General features: G+C 35.6%; 1 long non-coding RNA gene across 3 annotated transcripts in view; it reads right to left on the reverse strand.

The window, feature by feature from the left end:
- The window catches only part of LOC136026647 (uncharacterized), a 100,204-nt gene that overhangs the window by 54,443 nt on the left and 25,688 nt on the right, over positions 1-20,073 (reverse strand). For 2 of the 3 annotated variants that reach the window (XR_010617369.1, XR_010617367.1), the window contains exon 2: positions 19,226-19,464. This is a non-coding gene — a long non-coding RNA (uncharacterized LOC136026647). Of the gene's footprint in view, positions 1-8,353; positions 8,819-19,225; positions 19,465-20,073 lie in introns of those variants that run through there. The other variant, XR_010617368.1, reaches the window with a different exon arrangement.

Consider the following 20,073-nt stretch of genomic DNA (forward strand, 5'->3'; position numbering starts at 1 on the left):
TACACCTTGTATTTCCCCGAAATTTATCTGATAGAAATTTTGAAATGGCCATTTGTTGTCGTAGAAACTACGAAAAGAGCTCATTTGACTGAAAATTGAAAGGGCAAGTGTCCTTTTTAATAGTAAAAGCGGTTGGAGGACAACTAACCTCACCTCCCATGCCGAGCATTTCCCCAAATACACCCTATCAAAATTTTGAGATAGCCATTCTGTTCAATGTAATTGAAAGTTCCACAAATTACATCTTTGAGGATGACAAACCCCCCACAACCCTCAGGGCAAGGGTTATAAGTTATATGAGAATAACACTGCTGCGGTTAAGGTAGGAAATGAGGTTAGTATCTGATCATAGACTGCACAATAGCCATGCCTAAGTAAAGAGTGATTTGGGCACAATGTATTATTATTTCTTTTTTTTTGGTTTTTTGGTTTTTGACCAGAGCATTTTGTATCGAAGGAGATGACACAGAATCTTTTAAAAGCACTGATTCGATTGGGAATTAGAAGGGTTAGTGCCCTTTTTAATAGTCATAAATAATTGGAGGACTATTAACGACCATCTCACGTCCACCATTTCCCCAAACACATCCTACCATAATTTTGAGATAACAATTTTGTTTAACGAAGTTGAAAAGTCTGGAATTATTCCTTTGAGGATGACAACTGCCCCAGAGTCCTCGGGGCAAGGGTTATAAGTTATGCCTTGGGGACATATATGGTTTACATAGAATGGGTGATCGTGTAAACTCCAACAGGAACTCATTGGATTGCTAATCAGAAGCTTTAGAGCTCTTTTGGAGATTCAGAGTGATGGGAGGGTGGATACCCCCCCACAGCTCTTATTTTTCTGAAATTCATCCGATAGAAATTTTGAGATGGCTATGGTTGTCGTAGAAACTTCGAAAAAGGCTTATTCAATTAAAAATTGAAAGGGCTAGTGTCCTTTTTGATAGTGCAAAGTGATTGAAGGGCAACTAAACCCCCTCATACGCCCACCATTTTCCCAAACATATCCAATCAACATTTTGAGATAGCCATTTTTTCAACGAAATTGATAATGGGCTTATCCAGAAATTATGTCTTTGAGGATAAAAACCCTCCAGAGCCCTCAGGGAAAGGGTTATAAGCTATTTTCTGGTTGACTAACCATTCCATAAGTTAGTGCCTTTTTAAATAGTCGAAAGTGATCGGAGGGGAATTAACCATCCTCCAACACCCATCATTTCCCCAAACACATCCAATCAAAATTTGAGATAGTTATTTTATTCAACATAATTGAAAGGTCTGAAAATTATTTTAGGAGGACAGTCCCCAACAATCCTCGGGGCAAGGATTTTAAGTTATGCCCTGAAAACATACCGACCAAACCTGGTATTTTACTGAAATGCATCTTGTAGAAATTTTGAGGTGGCTATTTATTGTCATAGAAATTTTGAAAATGGCTCAATCGATTGAAATCTGAAAAGGCTAGTGGCTTTTTTAATTGTCGAAAGCTATTGGAGGGCAACTAACCCCTCCTCCGACGCCCATAATTTCACCAAACATATCTAATAAAAATTTTTAGATATTCATTTTGTTCAACTTAATTGATAATTGGAAGGTCTGGAAATTCTGTTTTTCAGGATGAAGACCCCATAGAGCCATCAGGGCAAAGGGTTGTAAGATATGTCCTGTGGGTTTATAAGATACATATATATATATATATATATATATATATATATATATATATATATATATATATATATATATATATATATATATATATATATATATATATATATATATATATATATATATATATATATATATATATATATATATATATATATATATATATATATATATATATATATATATATATATATATATATATATATATATATATATATATATATATATATATATATATATATATATATATATATATATATATATATATATATATAGAAAGGATATTCGTATAAACTTCGAAGGGGGCTCACTGGATTGGTAATCACAAGTTCAAATGCCCTTTTTACGATTCTGAGTAATCAGAAGATGACCCCCAACACCTCTAATTTTCCCGAAATGCATCTGATAGAAATTTTAAAATGGGTATTTGTTGTCGTAGAAACTTCCAAAAAGGCTCATTCGATTTAAAATTGAATGTGCTAGTCCCAATTTTCAATAGTCAAAGTTGACTGCACGGCCACTAACCCCCCTCGCACTCCAACTATTTCAATGAAAGAATCCAATCAAAATTTAGAGATAGTTATTTTGTTCAATATAAAAAAATGTCTGGAAATTGCGTCTTTGAGAACGACAACCCCCCCCCCCCGACCTCTCAGGACAAGTGTTGTAAGTAATTCTCTGGGGGCATATAATCTATACAGAAAGCTGGCTTGTATAAACTTAAGAAGGGGCTCATTGGATTAGTCATCAGAATTTATAATGCCCTTCTTAAGCTTCAGAGCGATCGGAGGGTGGATACCCCGCCTCGTATTACCATGAAATGTATCTGACTGAAATTTTGAGATAGTCATTTGTTGTCGAAGAAACTTCAAAAAGCGCTTATTCGGTTGGAAATTGGAAGCGCTAGTGGCCTTTTTAATAGTCGAAAGTGATTGGAGGGCAACTAACCCCCCTTCCATGCCTACCATTTTCCCAAACTTCCAATCAAAATTTTTAGATTGTCATTTTGTTCAGTGTAGTCGAAAGGTCCGGAAAGTATGTATATAAGGGTGACAATCCCCCTACAGCCCTCAGGGCAAGAGTTGTAATTTATACCCTATAGAAGGTTTCAAACAGTTTGTGGTAACGAACCGTAGTAAGGAGAGACCCAGCTCAATAGTAACCGAAACTGCGAAAAAATTAAATTTTGATACCAATAGTTACATCAAAAGAATTGAATTTTTATGCTTATTTTCAATATATAAGTTTCATCAAGTATAATCTTACTCGTCAAAAGTTACGAGCATAAAAAATTCACCTTTTTTAGAAACTACGGGGAAACATCCCCTAAAAGTCATACAAACTTAACGAGAATCACACCATCAGATTCAGCGTATCAAAGAACCCCATTGTAGAAGTTTCAACTTCCTATCTATAAAAATGTGGAATTTTGTATTTTTTGCCGGAATAGATCACTGATATGTGTTTAATTTTTTTTCCCAGGGGTGATCGTATCGATAAAGTGGTCCTACAATGTCGCAAGAGGGCTCACTCTAACGTAAATTAAAAATTCTGTGCCCTTTTTAAGTGACCCAAAAAATTCCCCTCCAACGCTCATTTTTCCCCATAGTCAGCAGATCAAAATTTGAGATAGCCATTTTGTTCAGCATAGTCGAAAAACCAAATAATTATGTCTTTTGGGACGATTTAATCCCCCACAGTGTCCGGGAAAGGGGCTTCAAGTTACACACTTTGACCATTGTTTACATATAATAATGGTTATTTGGAAGTGTACTGACGTTTTCAGGGGGATTTTTTCCCATTGAGGGGGGAGAGGTGGTCGGGGAGGGGTTTACGTAAGAGGATCTTTCCATGGTGGAATTTCTCATGAGGGAAGAGAATTTCCAGGAATGGGGCGCAGGATTTTCTAGCTTTACTTAAAAAAAATGTCAGAAAATAAATAAAAAGAGTTTTTTCAGCTGGAAGTAAGGAGCAGCATTAAAATATAAAACGAACGGAAATTATTACGAATATAAGGGAGTCCTTCTCCTCCACAATACCTCGCTCTTTACGTTAAAGTATTTTTAGTAATTTCAACTATTTATTCTACGGCCTTTATGATTCAGGGGTCATTCTTGAAGAATTGGGACAAAATTCAAACTTTAGTGTAAAGAGCGAGGTATTAAAGAGGGGGGCAAACTCCCTTATATGAGTAATAAAAATGTACAAATATAGAAGATCGTTATATAACTTAATTTGTAAGTTACGTATATTTATCACTAATAAAAACGTTCGCTAAAAAAATTAAAAGTTTTCGCTACTTTTTAAGTAACCAAAAATTAGAGAGTGTTACTAGGCCTCCTTCCCCCACCCCTTTTTTATCAAAATCGTCTGATTAAAACTATGAGAAAGTCATTTACTAAAAAAAAAATTAATATGCTTTTTTTGTTTTAACTATTTATGTGCGGTGGGCCAAAATCAAAACATGTATTAACTAAAAAATGTTCAGAAATCAAACAGTTCGTAGTAACGAACCGTAGTAAGTTGCGACCCGGATCAATAGTAACATCAAAAGAATTGCAGTTTAATGCTGATTTTAAATATATAAGTTTCATCAAGTTTCGTTTAACCCATCAAAAGTTACGAGCCTGAGAAAATTTGCCTTATTTTAGAAAATAGGGAGAAACATCCCCTAAAACTCTTACAATCTTAAAGAAAATTTCACCATCAGATTTAGCGTATCAGAGAACTCTATTATAGCAGTTTCAAGCTCCTATCTACAAAAACGCAGAATTTCACATTTTTTGCCAGAAGAAAGATCACGGATGCGTGTTTATTTGTTTTTTTTTTGTTGTTTTTTTTCCCAGGGGTGATCGTATCGACTCAGTGGTCACAGAGTGTCACAAGAGGGCTCATTCTAACGGAAACTAAAAGCTCTAGTGCCCTTTTTAAGTGACCAAAAAAATGCGAGGGCACCTAGGCCCCCTCCCACGCTCATTTTTCTCAAAGTCACCAGATCAAAATTCAACGGAAAAGGAAAATTCAACAAAAAGTCAACGGGTAAAAATTTTGAGATAGCCATTTTATTCACCGTAGTCAAAAACCCTAATAACTATGTCTTTGGGGACGATTTACTCCCCTACAGTCCCCGTGGGAGGGCTTGCAAGTTACTAACTTTGACCAGGGTTTACATATAGTAACGGTTATTGGGAAGTGTACAGACGTTTTCAGGGGTATTTTTTGTTTGTTTTTTCTTGGGGGGGGAGTTGAGGGGGGTTACGTGGAAAGATATTTCCATGAAGGATTTTGTCATGGGGAAAGAGAAGATCAATGAAGGGGGCGCAGGATTTTCTAGCATTATTCAAAAAAACAATGAAAAAATAAATATGAAAAGTTTTTTCAACTGAAAGTAAGGAGCAGCAATAAAACTTAAAACGAACAGAAATTATTACGCATATAAGGGGTCCACGCATATAAAAGTATTTTTTGTAATTTTGACTACTTATTCTACGGCCTTTGTGATTCAGGGGGTCATTCTTGAGGAATTGGGACAAAATTTAAGCTTTTGTTTAAAGAGCGAGGTATTGCCGAGGGGGTGAACCCTCTCATATATGTAATAAAAACATACAAATATAGAAGTTCGTTACGTAAGTTAATTCGTAAGTTACGTACATTTTTTACTAATGAAAACGTTCGTAAGAAAATTAAAAGTTCTAGTTACCTTTTTAAGTAATCAAAAAATTGGAGGGTAACTAGGCCTCCTCCCCCGCTCCTTTTTCTCAAAATCTTCCGATTAAAACTATGAGAAAGCCATTTAGCAAAAAAAAAATTAATATGCAAATTTCGTTTTAATTATTTATCTGCAGAGAGCCGAAATCAAAACATGCATTAATTCAAAAACGTTCAGAAATTAAATAAAAAAACAAGTTTTTTTTTTTACCTGAAAGTAAGCAGTGACATTAAAACTTAAAACGAACAGAAATTATTCCGTATATGAAAGGGGCTTTTCCTCGTCAACGCCCATCAAAGTTTTTTACTGTTTTAAAAAGTGGAGTTAAGAGAAAGAGTCAAACTTTAGCGTAAAGAGTGGGGCGTTGAAAAGGAGAAGCCTAAATATTTTTCTAAATGTTTCTGTGCTAAGAATTATTACTGATATTAGTCACACAACACAACACCATTTCACACAACACCAGCACTATTTGTGGGACCTTTATCTCTATATAATCATGCTGTACGAAATGTCTTATGAGAATAAAATAAAGTAAATTTAAGCGAAATTTTATGCTCACATATAAGCAGTGCGAACGCATTATCTTTTTCTATTGCTATTAAATAATAAAAAAACTAGTTTTTTTAACTGAAAGTAGGGAGCGACATTAAAACTTAAAACGAACAGAAATTACTCCGTGTATGAAAGGGGCTGTTTCCTCCTCAACGTCCCGCTCTTTACGCTAAAGTTTGACTCTTTCTCTCAATTCTACTTTATAAAACAGTAAATAAATTTAGCGTAAAGAGTGGGACGTTGAGGAGGGAACAGCCCCTTTCATACACGAAGTAATTTCTTTTCGTTTTAAGTTTTAATTTCTTAATGTCGTTTTAATGTCGTTTAATGTCGTTTTAAGTTTAATGAATAATTAAAACAAAATTTGCATATTAATTTTTTTTTTTGCTAAATGGCTTTTGCTTAGTTTTGATCAGACGATTTTGAGAAAAATGGTGGGGGAGGAGGCCTAGTTGACCTCCAATTTTTCTGTTACTTAAAAAGGCAACTAGATTTTTTATTTTTAACGAACGTTTTTATTAGTGAAAAATATACGTAACTTACAAATTAACTTACGTAACGAACTTCTATATTCGTATATTTTTATTATGTATATGAGGGGGTTTACCCCCTCGTTAATACCTCGCTCTTCACACTAAAGCTTTAATTTTGTCCCAATTCTTTAAGATTGACCCCTCAATCACAAAGGATGTAGAATAAATAGTTGAAATTACTAAAAATACTTTAGCGTAAAGAGCGAGGTATTTAGGAAGAGATGAACCCTCCATATGCCTAATAATCTCTGTTCGTTCTAAGTTTTAACGCTGGTCCTTACTTTCAGTGGAAAAAACTTATTCATACTTATTTTTTCATTGATTTTTTTTTAATAGTGCTAGAAAATCTTGCGCCCCCTTCATGGAATTTCTCTTCTCCCATAACAAATTTCTCGAAGGGAAGATCATCCTACGTAGAACCCCTCCCCTCAACCCCTCTCCCCAACCAAAAAATCCCCCTGAAAAGGTCTGAACACTTCCAAATAACCATTACTGTATGTAAACGCTGGTCAAAGTTTGTAACTTGCAGCCCCTCCCTCGGGACTTTGGGGGAGTAAGTCAGCCCCAAAGACATAGTTATTATGTTTTTCGACTGTGCTGAACAAAATGGCTATCTTAAAATTTTGATCCGTTGACTTTGGGAAAAAATGACCGTGAGAGGGGGCCTAGGTGCCCTCCATTTTTTGGTCACTTGGAAAGGGCACTAGAACTTTTAATTTCTGTTAGAATAAGCCCTCTCTCGACCTTCTAGGACCACTTGGTCGATACGATCACCCATGGGAAAAACAAACAAACAAACGAATAAACAAACAAATAAACACGCACCCGCGATCGGTCTTCTGGCAAAAAATACTAAGTTCCACATTTTTGTAGATAGGAAATTGAAGCTACTGCAGTAGGGTTCTCTAATACACTGAATGCGATGGTGTGGTTTTCGGTAAGATCCTATAGCTTTTAGGGGGTGTTTCCCCCTATTTTCCAAAACAGAGTAAATTTTCCCAGGCTTGTAACTTTTGATGAGTAAGACTAAATTTAATGAAACTTATATATTTAATCAGCATAAAAATCTGATTCTTTTGATGTATCTATTAGTATCTAAATTCCGTTTTTTAGAGTTTCGTTTACTATTGAGCCGGGTCGCTCCTTACTACAGTTCGTTACCGCGAACTGTTTGATCAGTTTTATCACACAGCACCAGGAGATTGAGCTTAGCTTGTGAAGGGAATTATAGACATAAGAACGATATTAAATGTATTTTCTGGACATTCTTTGTCAAACAATGCCAAACGGATAAGTTAATAATTCAAACTTTATTTTTAGGATACTCTTCAGCTTTAAATACGTTCGCTATTTTAATATGGTCTATATTCGCTATTTTATATTTTAATATGTCGCAATATAATATTACACAGACTGCACTAATGCTTTGACTTATCCTGTATCTTTGTTTAGACAGCGCTATTGCGCTGCCTAATATTTCTTGTTTTGGCTTTGTGCGGCCTGCTGATATCAATACAAAATAAAATTTCAACAAATCACGTATGCTAAAAGTTTAGTATAAGATATTAAGTCTTACTGAGTCAAAATCCGTTCAAAATTACGAGCAAATAAACAGCGCAATATCCAGGGCTACTAGAATAGAGTTTGGTCCAATTATGGGATTGAGCATCCTGTGCTTGGCTTGGGGGCTGGAGGAATTGGAGGGAGGATATATACTGCATCATTAGTGGTGAATCTGGCTGAAAAAAGCCAAGTGTATGAGATATTCACCTTTGCCCACCCAAAAAGCTTGTTCACGCTATACTACTGTCGTCTACAGCAGCTCATTGCTGACAATTTTAGTAAAAGCCAAGCACCAGCACTTATATATATGATTGTTCAATGTGTATTTATTTTTTTTATAATGTATTGCGTAATGTTTTTAAATTTACCAAGTAGCGTGTTTTTAAATAGTTACTTTTCTTCACTACCACTGAAAAAGCACCTAAGTCGAAAGCACTTCCTCCAGCCCCCCAATGAAAATGCTGTAGCAACGCCCCTGAGCACCGTTCAGAGGCTCCTCACTCTCCCTCTAATCCAGCAATCGTGGAAGAGGCGTGGAATGATTCCACTGTTACATGTGAACAGGCTGCATATGAAATCGCACATGCCGTAAAAATGGAAAATCCGGCAACATGGGACGATGAAGGTAATATTATCCTTCAGAGCTGAAGATAATTTGAAAAATTACTCCATGTGCCAATCCAAACACCTTTCAGTGTCAACCTCTCTGGAGGCTTTCAAGGCCAGATGTTAATAGCTGTGCTTAGGAGAATTGGAGGTATGGATACTTTGAACAACGTCTGAGTTGTACCTGTAAAGAAGCAGATATTAGAATTGTATTGCAGATAGACTGCTTAATGAAAGGTATTGGTATTGTATATGGTTATGGGAATGACAGAGATGTTGTTCTTTTTCTGCACCACTATAAGCTACTCCTTAGACACCACTCAAATTGTGAAAACAGAGTTTTTTTGTCCGATTCTATGAATATTCACTGCCTATCCATCACTTTGCAGGAATCTACCTAACGATCTAGTTCTTCTTGTCTGCCTTCTTCATGCACTTTCTGGCTGTCGCAAGGTTGGTTTGATGCTCTCTAAAGGAAAAAGAACGGTGTCTAAGGCTGTCGAAAAATTGGAATTGCAGGAACATATCGCGTTGCTTTTCGAAGGTCAAAGCTTGATTCTTCTCTGCAAGAAACCAATCTTTTTATTCTCAGGAATGTAGCTGTCACCATATATGGAAAAGATGCACACCTCCTTACCTCTCCTGATTATTTATAAGTTAATTCATCCCTTTGAAAGAGGGAGTTCAAATATCTGCCATCATCAGACCTTTGAGTGTCATGCTGAGAGTTTTAACCTCCAGTTGGACATTTTCATACAAGACAACTGAACAAAATCACAGTTTCTTGAAAACCACTGTGACCACTCTTAAGGCACTCCCAGAGAATGTAGCCCCAGATTACTACTCGTGCAAGCGCTGTACAGAAAATTGCTCATTTGCTAGAATGAATAGACTGTATCATTTAGTTTGTGGCTGTGGTTGGAAATGTTTGAATGCTTATTTTAAGCTCTATAATTCCAGTTCCAGTTCTTTAATTTTCAGACATGTATTCCCCAGTTCTGTAATTTTCAAAGCTTCTTCTTTATATAATTTGATTTTATGTGGAAAAATTGTGACATGCTGAGCTGGTGTCGTTTAAAGTTTTTTTTGTTAAGTACATTTATTTATTTATTCATTTATATGGTACTTCTTGTATGTTTGCTTGTTTATTTAATTTTGTTCGTTTTTACTTTTGTTAATTCTTTAATGATAATTTCTGGTCGTTTTGAGCTTGAATTATTATAGATTCTTATTTTTACTGATCTGAAGTTTAACATGGCCTTTACTTTTTCTCTAAAAAGTTCTTTTTCAGAATTTTTTTTAATTAATTTGTTTTCGTTTTGATTACCTAAGTTTGAAGTGTTTCAGAATTCCCTATTTTAATATCACATTTTTTACAACATCAATGTTTCACCGAGGCATCGAAACTATTATCAAAGTAATTATATTAAAGTAACAAAGGATCAAAGTAAACAAAGTATCAAAGTAAATAATGTGTCAAAGTAACTTGCATAACTTACGGCCCTTACCCCATAGATAAAAGTTGTCCAGTAAATGAGTATATTCAAGTATCAAAGCAAACAATGTATCAAAGTAACAATCAACAACTTGCATAGCTTACAGCCCTTTTCCTCGGGACTTGGGGTGGGATTTCCATATCAGAAGTATAGTTGTTTAAGCTTGGGACAATTTTGAACAAATTGGCTATCTCAAAACTTAGACCAGATTCTAGGGATGGGGAAAGATCGGTTGTCATTTGGTCACTTTTGATTAAGAAAAAAAGAACTAGAAGTTTCAATTTCCAACTGAAGGAGTCTCCTCCAGAGTTAGTACGACCATTCCTCCCACTAAAACATTATATGTTAACAATCTACAAGTTACATTTGGACTATTCTGAACAAAATGGGTATTTCAAAATTTCGAACCGACACATTGGAGAAAAAAGGATGGAGGTCGACTAGTTAACTTCTGATCCATTTTTAATCTTAAAAATGAACAGGAAGTTTCATTGACCACCATTTTCTTAAAAATCTATCGAATTCATTTGGGAAAAAGGGCTGTGAAAGGAGACACTAGCTGCCCTCTGATCACTTCTGACTCTTAAAATAGAACTAAAACTTTCAGCTTCTAATATAAAGTGCTCCCTCCGAAGTTCATGCGACAACACTTCCACAAAAACCTTACGCGCCTTTGAGCCATACCTTACATTACTCCCCCTTAGCCTCCTTGGGTTATGTCAACCCCAGAGGTTTTGTTATATGGTCTATTGTCTATTTTGAACAAAATTACTATTTCTAAATTCAACCAGATTCATTTTGGGAAAATAGGGCATCCGGGGGTTTGTCGCTCTCTGATCACTTTTGACTTTTAAAAGAAACTAGAATTTCTAATTTCAGGTCGTTTCGGCCCGCTCCGAAATTTAAGCAATCACCTCTTCTATAAAAACCTTACATGCTCGTGGTGAGCAACTTACAACGTTCCCACAGGCTCTTGGGGTTGCTTTGATCCCAAAGTCTTTGATATCTTATCTTTGGGCTATTTTGAACAAAACAGCTATCTCGAAATTCTAATCAGGTACCTTTAGGAAAAAGACGTGGTTGGGGTTTAAATACCCTTTGGTTACCTTTGACTCTTCAAAATGGAGCTACAGCTTTCAATTTCCTATCAAATGAGCCTACTCTGGAGTTTATATGGCCATCCCTTCCATAACAACCTTATATCCCCCCAGGGCATAACTTACAAAAATTATCCCCGGGTTCTGGGGAGTTTCTTCGACTCTTGAGTTTTTTCATCTTTTCTTTGAAGTATTTTTAACATACTGGTTATCACTAAATTTTTATCGGAAGCATTTGGGCAAAAACGGGCTTGGGTCCTAGTTGCCCTCCAGTGACTTTTAACCCTCAAAACTTTCGATTTACAATCGAATAAAACCTCTCCAAAGTTCGTATAATCACCCCTAATTAAAAAACGCTTTGGCGTTGCCTCTGACCTTCTAAGATTCCTTAGGTAGCTCGTCAGAAGGCTTTGTTATTTCAGTGCATGCTTACTGTACTGCAATTAAATTTACTGATTTTGCTGATTTAGGCCGAATAAACCCTCAAACTGGCCGAATAAACTGTGGGGTTGAACAACCATATTGATATGCTGTGACTCCAATACTGATTATAAGGATAATTGAGCAACTTTTTTTAAAATTTTGTACTATCTTCTCACCCAATGGTGTCGCTTCAAACAAGGTTAAAGTAATTAGCATGTTCAGTATGTGATGATATTGTTTTTATTTTTAATGGCATTATTATAGTCACGTTTATCATGTCCTGATTATTTCATTATATATAATAATCGTTTATCATACCATGCTTTATTATTGCGAATTTCGTTTTTTAAAGTTTTATTGTATATCACCTGAAACTGTTTATACCTGGAAATAATAAAATATTTCAATAAATGGTTATCATCTAGCAATATTGATAAACATGGTCACCTTTTAGATGGTGTTGCTCTATGAGAAAAAATTGTCCCCCGAAAGCTGAAGGTAATTTTATGAATAACAAATGCTTAATATGCAGAAATGTAGTATCGAATAAAACTTACTATTGATAAGCCCCAAAATACCCTAAATAATTCTTTAAATAAACAGAAAGTACCTGTTGCTACTTCCCAGAAATTGGATGATACTATAAAATTAAAACAGGCGTCAAATACTTTTCTAGAATTTTCTCCTTTGTTTATCTTCTAAACGTGCTCAACGTAGCCTCGAATAGTTAACATGTGACTGACCCTTGAATGACGAGACGAAACCTATTCAAAATCATTAACTTTGTGTACTGTGTATAAAGAATATTCATACGGTCAATGCTCACCGAGTAGTATAAAAAAAACTAGTTTTCTCAAAAATAACATTACAACAACGGTAGATCAATAATATATTGTTAAACAATCCATAAATATATGATAATATATATAAGACAATCAATAATAGCATAATCACTGTTTGTCTTTAAACAAGTCTAAGTAAACTTTTGCCAATTTTATGGGTATATAGATAATTTATTTTGGATTAAAAAGCAATTATCATTTTGATTTTATTTGAAAACATCATTATATAGGAACTGTATTAGGATTTACATTTGTCTACAACTAAAATACACCAGAGTGCAATCAGATTCCATATCACACTTGAGAGCAAAGGAGTTCAGTATACAAATAGACGAAACAAGCTTTTTTACTGTCATATTGATCAACTCCAGATTGTGAGTTTCTCGATGTTTAGAATAAAAAACACTTGTTCCAAATATGGTTTGTTTGTAAACTTAATCTGGATTCATATATGCTAACAAATTAAAGCTTTTAAGAGGGGGATGTTTGCACCCCCTCAATTGAAAAAATGGAACGAATATTCCTTCTCCATGGCCGTGTTCTGGTGTTAAAGTTTTTGATCTTATGCGCCGTGTAACTTATATTTCAAATAAGGGAGGGAGAACTGAGGCTTTAATACCTCCTTGGGACTAAAATGTACTTTAACCTCATCAAAAGTATTTCATTTTCATTTGCAGTGTATTTCATTTTCTTTTTTTTCTTTTGTTTGTGTTACTCCATAAGTGCCATAACTTGTTATGATGTGGGTTATAAATAAATTATTATTCTTATTATTAAGACCTAACAGATCATGGCAGCTGCCACGAAGGGTAGCACCGGCTTTGTTAAGAAAGAGTATATGCCGTAATTCACCTTTTATCTTCTTAAGCACTGCTGTCTCTGGAGATTCAGTATTTAGTTCAGAAGTTGACTTGACGTAGATGTTGCAATTACCCCGTATAGAGGCTAAAACCATCCGATTCCGGTTTTTGTGTCTGATTGTAACATAAAAATTCTTGTCCAACACCTTTTTTTTATTTTATATGCATACGGATATAATTTGGAAATTATAAAAACTTTTGTAAAAAACTTTTTCCCGAAAACAAGTTTTTCAAAGGAAACTAAAGAGCTTTGTCAAACCTGAAATGAGCAGAAATAAAGTCAAGTAAATTTCCATGTGTAGAAGTACCACAAATCATTATTAATAGATAAATGAAACTCATAACGAACAGAAGTTACAATAAATAGCAGAGTCAAAGTCAAAATGAGCAAAAATTAACATCAGTACGGCTGATAAGCCCCATGCCTTCTGAAGACCAGAACATAACTTAAGCATTACTGAAAGAAACAAAAAACAAACAAATGACCGTGGATTGTCATTTTATTCGACATATGCCTATTAAAAAAAGTGAAAACATTTAAAACATTTTCAGTAAGGCGCAAATTATGTGCTGGTCTTGAGAAGGCAGGTGGGATAACAGCCGTACTAATGCTAATTTTCACTCATTCTCAGTTTGACTCTGCTATTTATTTTAATTTCCATTCGTTTTGAGTTTTATTTATTTATTGGTAGTGATTTGTGGTAGTTTTACAATTAGAAGATTATTTGACTTTATTCCCGCTCCTTTTTGACTTAATGGAGCTCTTTACTTTTCTTTGAAAAAATTGTTTTTGGAATGAGTTTTTAAGGTAATTTCTGTTCTTTTATACTGACATTGTCTTTTTCATGGACATATTTTGGGCTGCTATTCGAATGTTGGAGAAGCTTTTTCTACATTTTTCCATTTTGACAAAAACAGTACTTTTTAATATAATTTTACAACTCCTGAAGTTGACCTGAAAATAAAACATGATTATTTCCAAAAGATTCTATCTATGCTCTTTGACAAGTAGGACAAGTTTGACAAGGACAGAAGTAGTAATCGTAGTATCCCCAACAGTTTCAACTTTATACCCCTACTCGCTCTCGATACATTGCTGAGGTGTCTTATTGAAGTGTCTTATACATTGCTGAGGTGCCATAAATACAATGCCTTTTGATTTAGTTTAAAGCAACGTTTGGTTTTAAGGGATACTGGGCCCATTGCATGATTGTAGGGGGCTGACATACCCAGGATCCCTAAAGACACAGTTCTGTCTTGGACTGTTTTACTATAATGAACAAAATGGTTGTCTCAAAATTTTGACTGGATGGGTCCGGAAAATGAATGGGCTTGAGAGAAGGGTTGCTTGCACTCCAATCTCTTTTTACTCTTAAAAAGGCCACCAGAACTTTTAATTTCGAGGCGAATTAGCTCCTTTAAAATTTTCAATGACATTTCTAGCTATTATAGAGTGATACTGCCTTTGTTATTTCTTATATGTCATTTTGAAAGCCTGCATGCATACAGTTTTTTCTTCTAATTTTAATATTTCCTAAACTTTCCCTAAGAGTTTTACCGTAATACCTTTACGGTCATTAGTTACAGTAACTGTAATGGTAGTATTTAAAGTATATACATAGTGCCTTTTGGTCAGTTTAAAATCCCTCACAACATAACCCTTAAAGGTCTAGCTTATTAATATTATTTGTTCTTCAGATATTGCTTTGTTACCTTTTTGAAAGTCCAAATCATCATAGTTTGTTTTGATTTAGTTCAACATCTAAATATTCATTAAAACCTTCACCTTAATACCCTTAGATTGTACAGTAACAATAGCTGTAGCAGCATTAGTAGCACTATGTGTATAGCACCTTTGGTTTCTTCAACATCCCCCTTAATACACTCTGAAAGTTTCAGCTAAATACCATCAACCGTTTCTGAAGCATTTATGATGCGCCGGCTTGACAGCCTGTGTGAGCATAGTGTGTTTCAAATTGGTTCTATTTAGTTTCTGTATGTCCCAAAATTTTTGCCTTGATAACCTTACCTTTAATAGCAGTAGAAGTAGTATTAGCAATATAATTAATTGTAGTAGCGTAAGATTTAGTGATAGTAGTAGTAATAGAAGTATTAATAATAGTGACAGTAGTAGTAGGGGGAAAGAAGCAGCAGCATTAGAATGAAAAAAATTTTTTTTGGTTAGTTCAAATCCCTCACAACAAGCCCTGTTCGTATCAACTTCCAAACCAAACTGTTCCTAAGATATTGCTGTTATACCCTTTTGACAAACTGCATACACACAGGGTGGGGCGATTCAGTTCACCTTCCCCCTCAAAAGCCCTTGAAAATTTCACCTTCATACCCTTAGGCACAGTTGTAATAGCAGTCACAGCAGCAGTATTGATATTGCCAGTATTAGTATTAACATATTGCATTTTCATCAGTAGAACATCTCTTTCATCATGTCCTAAAAGTTTCAGCTTAATACAATTAGCTTTTTTTATGACATGGTTGATATGTGCTTTTGATAATTTGTATGTAATAAAATTTTCCTCTCAGTCCTCGTTGTAACATCAGATGTAGTAGTAATGGAAGTAGATGCAGCAGTAATTACAGTATTAACAGTATTGTGCACGTATTGCCTTTTGGTGAGGTGACCTTCCTCTTTATTTAATGGTTAATTGATAATTATTCTGGGCTTGGTTTGTTTTGACGGGTGTTTTCGGGCTGAAAAACCTTTGCCTAGCTAATTTATCTACTATGAGTTGCCTCCCCGTAGTAGCTTAATGTGTGTAGGCATGATTATATAATAAGTCGTAGGTAGTAGGCTTGGGACTGTCTGTGCAGGATTTTGATTCTTGTTGATAGAAGAGCGTCGCCAAGTGCTGAAAACCATATTGTAACCAGGATGGACCCAGTATTGCACAAAGGAACCCAGGATCCCTTTATACTGGAGGTCCCAGGGACTTCTTGCTGTCCGGTTCTAAGCGAGATCAAGGGCTTCGGTGTAGACTTGAGAAGATATGCTGATCCATGTCCTGCACAGGTATCCGAGATCATTACTTTTCCTGGGGCCATTTAATTTCAATGATTTAAAGAACATTAAAATTGGATCTTGGAATGTTACGACGTTAAAAAATGACTTTTGTATCGACATTTTGACTGACGAATTCAGACGATTTGAACTGGACTTATTAGGAGTTTCAGAAACTCATATCCCAAGGATAGGAAGCATGAAATTAGGTGATATAGAATTTGTTTACTCAGGCAGGAAGGATGGGATACAAAGACAGGGAGTAGGGCTTATGATAAATAAGGAAGCTGTTAAGTCTTGTTTAGGCTAGTAAGGTATTAATAATAGAGCACTAATTGCTCAATTCCAATCTAATGAGGCCCTTGCGCTGAGGTCTTTTACTTTAACTTGGATGTCCCCTCAATATTGTAAGTAAAGTAGTCTGGTAGCAGTAGTGGTGGTAGTAGCAGTGATATTGGTAGTATGGAAATATAATTTCCAATCCAATATGGCCCCGCCAGAATTTATACGACAACCCTTGCCATAGCCTTATATGCCCTCGGGGCAGAATTTCAACCCTTGCGCCGAGGGCTGTGGGAGGGTGGAGTGGCTTGTTATTCTCAAAGACATAATTTCATGACCTTTCAACTGCGATGAACAGAATGGATATCTCAAAACTTTGATTAGAAATGGTTTGGGCTTGATGGATGTAAGGAGGAAGCCTTGCTGCCCTCCGATCACTTTTGACTATTGAAGGGGGGTACTTTTCGTTTCCAATCGCATGAATTATTTTTGAAGTTTCTACAACCAAAAAATGACCATCTCAAAATTTCGATCGGATGCATTTTGGGAATATACGAGGTGTGTGTGGGGGAGGAGTATCTGCTCTCTAATCACGTTGATTCTTAAAAAGGGTATTAGAAAATCTGAATACCAATTCAATGAGCCCCTCCAAAGTTTATACGACCGCCACTTCTATAAAAACCTTGTATGCCCCAGGGCATAACTACAACCCTTGCCCTGAGGGCATTGGGGGGGGGTCATCATCTTCAAAGAGGTAGTTTTCAAAATATTTTTACAACACTTCAAAAAATGACTATCTCAAAATTTTAATTAGATACGTTTGAGGAAACGGTAGACGTGAGGACGGGGTAGCTGCCCTCTAATCACTTTTAATTATTAAAAAGGGAACTAGCTCCTTCGATTTTCAATCGAAGGAGCCTTTATCGAAGTTTCTACAATAACAAATGGCCGTCTCAAAATTTCTATCAGATGCATTCCAGGAAAATATGAAGTGTGTGGCGGAGATATCCACCCTCCAATTACTCTGAATCTTAAAAGAGGCACTAGAACTTCTGATTACCAATCCAATGAGCCCCCTCCAAAGTCTATACGATCACCCTTTCGATATAAACTCTACATGCCCCAGGACATAACTTACAACCCTTGCCCCGAGGACTGTGGCGGGGGGTCATCTTCAGATATATAATTCCCAGACCTTTCACCTACTTTGAACAAAATGATTATCACCAAATTTTTGTTGGACGTGTTTGGGGATTGGTGGGCTTGTGAGGGGGCTAGTTGCCCTCCAATCGCTTATGACTATTAAAAAGGGCCCTTACTGTTTAAATTTCCAATCGAATGAGCTATTTTTGCACTTTCTATGACAAGTCCTTCGATGCGAAGTGCCCTGGTCTAAGGTCAACCCCCCCCCCCCCAAATAGTACATTGTTCCCACATCGTGCTTCATTTAGGCAGCGCAATAGCGCTGCCTATGATAAAGAAAGCTAAACTTTCAATGAATTTTAGCTAACTTTTGTAAAGCTTTCACCACTAACTTTCAGGAGGTTATGACGTTTGTAGACTCCAGGATGTGAATTAGAGAGAAACTTTCCAGGAAGATACTACACTGGAGAGTAAAATCTGACGACGCAGAAGATGAATGGAATAATCTTAGTAAAATCGTTTGTGAAGTGTGTCTTAGGGAAGAAAGTTACAAAAATAGCTAGAAATATTAGTGAAATCGCTTTATGTTTAATATAAAGAAGGAGAGCCCCATACAAGATTTATTTGAGTGATGGATCATTTGAAGGCAAGAGGAAAGTAAAGAAAGTGGAGAAATCACTAAACATAGATTAAACAAGTATGAAGGGGAGGCCATGAAGAAAATTTTCGAGGATATGGAAAATGCATAATAGTAAAATATTGTACTAGTGTGTTAGTAAATTGAGAGTGAATAGTCAATCTGGACTTGTCCCAGTTAAAGATAAAAACAGGACCACCATTAGTGAGAAGGAAAGAGTTAAAGAGAGGTGGGTAGAACATTTCTAGAATGTGCTGTACCGTGACAGAATTACAGGAAAAGATGAAGAAAAGAAAAAAAATCTTTATGACGCATTGGATGTAAAGAAACATTTATTTTGTGACGAAGAATTTGAGAGAGTACTATTGGATTAAAAATGCCCCAGGTGCTGATAGTTCGGGAAATATATATTTCTATTTTAACACGCTGATTTTGAGGTTAGATATATCTTGCTGAAGAATATTTATATGACTTCTAAAAAGGAGAAACACCTAGCGATTTGGCGAAAAACCCTAATTAAACCTCTTCATAAAAAGGTGACAAGAGTGAGTGTGTTAATTATAGAGGCATCTGGTTTCTCTAGTTTCTGGTTTCTCTGGTTTCTTAATCTGGTTTCTCTAGGTATTAATCTGGTTTCTCTAGGAAGCAAATTTCTTAGTATGATGATGTATTTAGGCTTAGGGATGCTGTAGATAAATTTATTAATGTTTCTATTATTAAGAAGTTAAAGTAAAAAAATTTACAAACCAAGTCTTTGATTATTTGAGACATTTGATGCAATTACTACTTACTTACTTGTACTTGTGGCGGGAATCAGGCGTTTCCACCTCGCCCGGCATCGATGATCTTAGAGACCTTCTTGGACCATGTTGATCGATCTTGTGCCAGCTGCTCTGCAAAGGCGAGCCACTGTGTTGACCATCTGTGACCAAATTTTCTGAAACCCCCTATTGGTTCAAGGTCTGACTTGGCCAGGTTCCACCAGTTCTTCCTCTGTCCTCCTTGGCGTTTCTTCCAGTAGCTAATAGGCTCAACTAGAATTTGATGCAATTACTTATTAATGTATATTATTGAGAGTCTTATTCGGTCCTTTATTTCAAAAGGAGATTCAAAAGACAAAATAAGCTTAAGTTATGTTTGAAAAGGGAAAATTAATAGATTTAGTTATAAAAAGCATTAATGAAATGTTTGTTTTGTTTTGAACCCCTTCAGGCACCACTCAGTTTTTTGTGGGGATATTTTGTCATTTTAGTTTTTAAAATTACTATTTTTCAAAACCAAAAGGGTTTCCTGACTCTTGTACCCCACCTGTGTACACCCCCACCACCTAATGAATATATTGGCGTACCACCTATAACATAGCATGCGGTAAATATTCCAAACTTGGTTGTGCCACAATGGCACACTTCCTGTCATATTTGGCACAATTATACAATAATTGACACGTATGCGGTAAGCGCGATACTTGAAAGCGGGAAGCCTCTCGTCATTATTAGGCTGTAGAAAGTGGTGCCAATTTATGAAAATTATAGAGGCAAGGCTTTTTTCTTTTTTACTTTAAGGGATATAAGAAAAAACGAACTAAGAAATCTAAGGGATTTTTGATTCCATTTAAAGAAATTATAAAAAAGTTGTTTTACATA

Source organism: Artemia franciscana, chromosome 4, assembly GCF_032884065.1.
Source record: "Artemia franciscana chromosome 4, ASM3288406v1, whole genome shotgun sequence".
NCBI lineage: Eukaryota > Metazoa > Arthropoda > Branchiopoda > Anostraca > Artemiidae > Artemia > Artemia franciscana.